Below are 6,619 nucleotides of genomic sequence, written 5' to 3' on the forward strand. Positions count from 1 at the left end.
TGTGTGCATGGTGTGTGATGTGTGTGGTGTAGGGTGAATGTGTAGTTTGTGGATATTGTTTGTGGTATGTATGGTCTGTATGTGTTTGTGGTGTAGGTGTGTCATGTGTTGTGTGTATGATACATGTGTGTGGTGTGAGGAGTGTGATGTGTGGTGTACGATTGTGTGTGTGCTGTGTGTGATGTGTGTGGTGTGTATGGTGTATGTGTGATGCATTTGTGTGGTGTGTGGTTTGTGTGTGTGGTGTCTGTGTGATTGTATGTGTGCATGTCGGAGTGTGTGGTGAGGGGTGTGTGTGTGTGTGTGTATGTGTGTTTTGGGGTGAAGTAAGGATGCAGAAAGGGTCAGTCAGGAAACATGAGTGTTAGAGGAGAAGTCAGCAACTGGACAGCAGCATCAGGACAAAAGGGATGCAGAGGGTTCAGCGGGGGCTATGGAAAGTCCTGGAAAGCCCTCAGTGTTTGGGGTTTATCTTGAGAGCAATGAAGACCCAGAGATTCAGTAAGCAGGAGAGAATGCCATGAGAAAGGGCCGTTAAGAGACAGAAGGGAGCTGAGGCAGGGGTGGCAGGTGCGGCACCAAGGGCCAGGGTTGGGGCGTTCAGAACAGCAGTGGAGAGGCCTTGGAGATGTATTAGCTGGGGAGCTAACACGTCTTCAGTGGCTGCTCCGTGCTATGTCAGACCCTCACCAAGAACTCCTTTGGCAAGGTGGATCACCTACCAGCAATGCAAGAGCTGGCCATTTCTGTGTCTTTCTCTTCTTCCTTCATTCTTCTCCACCCCAACCCCCCGTAAAAGGTAAAGAAATAAACCACACACAAAATAAACACGTGTGCTGGAGAGGCAACCAAAAGGAAGAATCAAAGGCCATGTACCCCACTGATCACTGAGCTCACCTCCTCTTGGGAACCATGGAGAGGAAAGGGGAGCATGAGTTCTGGAAGCCTCAGCCTCTGTGAGGGGTGCAGGTGAGGAAGACCAGATATTTGATACATACAAATAAAAGGAAGACACAGCTTTCCTGTGGGAAAGAAGGAGCACCTTCTCTGAGGGCCAGGATTGCAGGGTCACAGCTGTGAGCTGGTCATAGCGAAATGGTGCTGAGAAGAGGCTTGGCTTGGGTTGTATGGGCGGTATGGGCAGTGACCCCAAGATCCCAAGAAACCCCTAAGGGACACCAGCCCCTCAAAACAGCCTGGATCAAAGGTAAGAACATAAAAGGAGCAGAGAACCCTGTACCTGCTCCACCCAGCCTGTCCCATCTGTCCTTCTGAGGAGGGAGGGAAAGCCTGAGACGGGTTCCCAGGCCAACAGAGATGCTCACGTAGAGCTAGAGGCCTGTGGCTCCTCGGAAGCAGGTGCTGCTTCCCTTAAAAGTGCAAAAAAATGTCCTACCCACTCTCACTGACTGCCTTCAACACTTGCAACATGCACTTTTAAACTTTCTCAGCAATCACTTGAACCCAGGAGGCAGAGGTTGCGGTGAGCCGAGATTGCACCACTGCACTCCAGCCTGGGTGACAAAGCAACACTCCATCTTAAAAAATACTAATAATAAGAAATAAAAATAAATAATTAAATAAAATAAATTTTCTCATCAGTGGAAGAATTTTCCTCTCAAGGGGAGGTTGAGACTAAAGGGAAAGAAAGTCTTGAGAATAACACTTTTCCAGCTTGGGGAGAAAATCCAAACATCTGGAAGTGACTTTAAAATAATAAAACTGGAATTCTTATGTTGCCCTAATTGACTCTTGAAGAATCTAGACCAGTTGCAGATTACAGTAGCATCAATAGAAGAAGTGTACAGTCTCTGTGGCAACTAAAGGGGTCCATACTCCCTGAAAGGGTGGGACACCGGCATCATTGATAGAGGATGTGCTTCAAAAACAGATGTGGGCTCATATGATGGCTCTGTCATACACCCACTTTGTGACATTGCAGAGGTCAGATAACCTCTCAGAGATTCAGGTTCCCCATCTGTAGAATGAAGTTAAGACTGCCTATCGCACCTCCAAGCTCATCTCTGGGCAAACGGCCCATGATAAACCACCTTCTGGAACCCTGCAGGAACCATACCCTGGCTGGTTAATGCTCACACAGTGACTCCCCTTATCGACTCTGCAGCATTTTCCTGCTTTGGGAGCATGGGTGTGTCCAGGGCTCAAGTCTGATCTCCCCAGCCAAGGCTGGACCTTGCCCATTTACTAAGAGCCTGGTAACATGTAGTTAGCTCTAGAAGCAATGAGCAGATGCATGCTATCAACAGCTTCATCTCAGGAAAAGGTCTTTGGCACTCATCTGCTTTTTAACCTCAGTTAAACTATACTGCCCCTCAGGACATGCTAAGTATCAACCAGAATGTGGGGGAGGGTGTCAAATTATAAGATATCCACTCTGAGAAGTCTCTTTCCACATTAAATGCAAGAATTTCAACTCAATGTTTCAATATGCTGTGAATGTAAACATTTATATATGTGCCATAGTCTCCACCACTCCCTACTGCCTTTCACCCAGCCATTTCACACATTTCCATTTCCTGCCTGGTTCAGCAGACATTTTCAGTTTATACCCCTGGCTATTCCACCCTGCCAATTTATGGATGGACGGATAAGGAGCATGACAAAGGCCACAACCAGGAACCAAGTCTTCTGACATTGTCAGAAGCCTCTTTATTCATTCACTCAATATTCCTCTATTTGGCTAGGTGTGGTGGCTCACCCCTATAATCCTAGCACTTTGGGAGGCTGAGGTGGGTGGATCACCTGAGGTTAGGAGTTCAGACCAGCCTGGCCAATATGGCGAAACCCGGTCTCTACTAAAAATACAAAGAAATTAGCTGGGCATAGTAGCGCACAGTTACTCGGGAGGCTGAAACAGGAGAATCTCTTGAACTCAGGAGGCGGAGGTTGCAGTGAGCAGAGATCACACTACTGCACTCCTGCCTGGGCACATATATATATTCCTCTATTCATTCAGCCATTCATTGTTGAATGAATGAGAAGCTATTTTATACCAGGCCCTATGCTAAAGCAAACTATGAATGAAAGGAGACACACAAGCAGACTACACAAAAGTCTTTTTTTTTTTTTAAACGGGGTTTCACCATGTTGGTCAGGCTGGTCTTAAACGCCCAACCTCAGGTGATCCGCCTGCCTTGGCCTCCAAAGTGTTTGGATTACAGGCGTGAGCCACCACACCCAGCCTAATTTTTCTTTTATTTTTGTAGAGACAGGTTTTCATCATGTTGCTCAGGCTGGTCTTAAACTCCCGGGCTCAAGTGATCTTCTCACCTCAGCCTCCTAAAGTGTTGGGATTACAGGTATGAGCCACTGAGTCAGACCTACTAAAGTCTTTTAAAAGCTCTGTTGAGGTTTCAAGTAGGGAGCAGTTCTGCCTGGAGGCAGAGGTATGCCAGGAAAAAGAATCATCTGGAAAGAGAGAGATCCTTCGATGTGTTTCTCTACTCAGGCTCAGCCATGTGGCAGGCTGAAAAAGCAAAGGAGACTACTGTGGGGTAGAAACAGGGAAAGTCAGGGTTAGAGGAGACTCTGCCCACCTGTGTGAATGCCCATACAAACCAGGAGTCAGGGCCAGTGGGCAAATGGTTACTGGGACCACTAACCTATAAGATGGGTACAAGGAAACAGGTGGCACCACAGAGTCCCTCAGTTAAAGAGATAGGCTAGGCCTCAGGCAGATAGGAGAAGGACCCCATCCTCATGTCAGAGGAAACTGAGGCAGCCACTCTACACCTGGCCTGGACACAGCAAGGGGGCAGGAGAAGACACATGTCACAGTAGGTGGGTATCCAGGCTCTCCAGGCACACTGAGCTCACAGCTGAGCTACTAACTTCAGAGCCCACTGCTGCGGGGAAGGACTCCCAGTTTCCAGCCAGGTTAGGACATCCTGGCCCAGACCTGTAGAGGAGAGTCTTCAGGACCTCACCTGGGCTGGGACAGTACCTGACGGAATTGTCTCCAGAGAGGGTATATCCAGTATACAGTGGACACATCCAGACTGACTCAGATCCCCTGACCCTATGCCGTCAGGCTCAGTACCAGACTCTGCCTTTCCAGGACTTTCCTGTCATGAGCATCACTTTGTTGAAACTCTGGACAGAGCAGCTCAGGATGCCAACACGCCAGGACAGAGGTCAGTCTGCTAAACGGTCACACCTTCCTTGTCTCAGACTGCTGGGGCAGAAGCAGGGCACTAGGGACCTGTTGCAACTATCTACCTGACCTGGCTCCCTCCTCATACTGTTAGGAAGTGAGCCTGAATTGCAGGCACCTGCTGCTCACTGCGTCCTCAGTACCATATGGAGCCTGGAAGGCACCTGGCCCAACTGCTGTCAGTGCAGGTATGGACGTGTATCTACGTGTGGAGATAACATGTGAGTGGATTCACACGTTGGATATGTGTGTATGCGTGTACAAATGGGGCTATAACACATGTGTATGTTTGCGGGCAGCTGTGTGAATTTGTGTCTATGCATGTGGGCAAGGGGCTGTGGGTTGGCACACTCAGGTAGATCAGATAAAGGCAAAGATATGGATGTGCACATGAGCCTGAGTTAGAGTGTTGGCAGACTGAGTTAGACACATGCATGCCCAGGCTAACAGCTGACGCGAGAGTTCTTGCTTATCAATAGCTGGAGCAGCTGCCATAAATCCACCAGAGGAAGAGCTGTCAGAAACTGACTTTAAGATGACACTGTGTGGTACTGCACTGCAGGTACCATAGCAGGGAGGCCCCAGGAGGCAGGGAGCTCACCACCCTTCAGGGGTGAAGGGCATTTGGAGGACGGGGTGACTGGTGGGCCTGAGGCTGCCCAGGCTTTGTAGGTGAGGGCCAAGTCCCATGTCTCATGGCAGATGAGCCCTTCCGAGCCTTGACAAATCAAGACCCTCCACACAGCAAAGTCAAGATCAGGGTCCATGGTGCGAACCACCATAAAGAGCTGCTTTTTCCCCAGGTCCCTAGGAGATTTTTGAGGACAGGGTTGTATCTAGGGTGACTGCCAAATACCAGATTACCCACGGCTTTGCTGGTTTTAGCATTGAAAGTCCTGCATTCCTGGAAACTCCTCAGTTCCAGGCAAACTTGGGCAGCTGGTCACATTAGCAGATCTGAACCCGATACAATGGAAGGAAGTAGCAGGAGTTGGAGTGGGGGATGTGGAGGGTCTTTCTCAGAAAAAGAATAGAAGTCAGATGTAATGGTGCTGCCTGTATTCCTAGCTACTCAGGAGGCTGAGGCAGCAGAATCTTTTGATCCCAGGAATTCAGAGCCAGCCTGGGCAACATAATAACACCCCATCTCTAAAAAGAAAGAAGAAAATACAAAGCAAAACGCAAAACTGGGGCTCTGGAAGGAATGTGTAATGTGTGAGAGACCCAGAAGCTGAAGCTTCAGTAGCTTCAAGATCATCTACTTCTGCCATGAAAAGAGTTTGAATAGGCCAGGTGAGGTGGCTCATGCCTGTAATCCCAGCACTTTGGGAGGTTGAGGTGGGTGGATCACCTGAGGTCAGGAGTTCGAGACCAGCCTGGCCAACATGGTGAAACCCCGTCTCTACTAAAAAAAAAAAAATACAAAAATTTGCTGAGCATGGTGGTGCACACCTGCAATGCCAGCTACCTTGGGAGGCTGAGGCAGGATAATCACTTGAACCCGGGAGGTGGAGGTTGCAGTGAGCCGAGATCACATCATTGCACTCCAGCCTGGGTGACTGAGTGAACCTCCAACTCAAAAAAAAAAAAAGAGTTTGAACCTTGTTTGGAGCCAGCCCAAACTGTATGTGAATCCAAGCTCTGCTCCTCAAAGGCGATAAGTCACTTGCTTAGGCTCACACAGCCAATGAGGACATCTCCTTCCTCTGTAAAGCAGAGACAATCACACTGGGAGAGAGGTGCAGGTCAAATAAGATAATAAGGGTGAATATGTGTCGGCTCACATCCAACACATGGCAAGCATGCTGCTCCTTCCCCTTCCCTCTCCAGTGCATGGCTGTTGACTGAGGGAACTGAGGAGAGAGAAATCAACAGCCCTAGAACCTCTTGGCGAGGAGCAGGGCTAACAAGACCCAGGGAGAGCTGGCTCTTCTCAGCACACCAAGACATCTGCTCCAGGAAACCTTGGCTCTGCCTCTAGCTCGCGGGAAATCCACAGCAAGCCTCAGTCTCTGCATCCCTATATGGTACTTGCAGAATGCTTGCCTTAGCTTTGTCTCAGCATTTTTTGGAGCAGAGGTTCAGAAATGTCTGTGCAATTTAAAGCGTGTCTTTTCAGCAAAACAGCCAAACCCGAGGAAACTCAACAAGAAGGGTTTTGGCCAGTTAGGCCTGAAAACTGCTGCACATTCTAAGACCACTGATTCATCTTCTCTGCAAACCCCTGACCCTTGTTCACAGTAGATCAGGGAGGGCTAGACCAGGGGATTGGGGGATGCTGTGTTCCCTCAAAGAGATGGGCTGCAGGGAAATCCTGAGACCTTAGCTGTGAGGACCTCTCCTGGGAGTACACAGAGGGGTATCCTCTATCTGAGAACACATCTGCCCAAAGACATCCTGGGAAGTGACCTGGCTTGGGCTTGAAGTGACCACCCTGTGCCCCCA

Source organism: Aotus nancymaae, unplaced genomic scaffold (assembly GCF_030222135.1).
Source record: "Aotus nancymaae isolate 86718 unplaced genomic scaffold, 86718_ANA_hifiasm-v0.15.2.pri h1tg000010l, whole genome shotgun sequence".
In the NCBI taxonomy this organism is placed as follows: Eukaryota; Metazoa; Chordata; class Mammalia; order Primates; family Aotidae; genus Aotus; species Aotus nancymaae.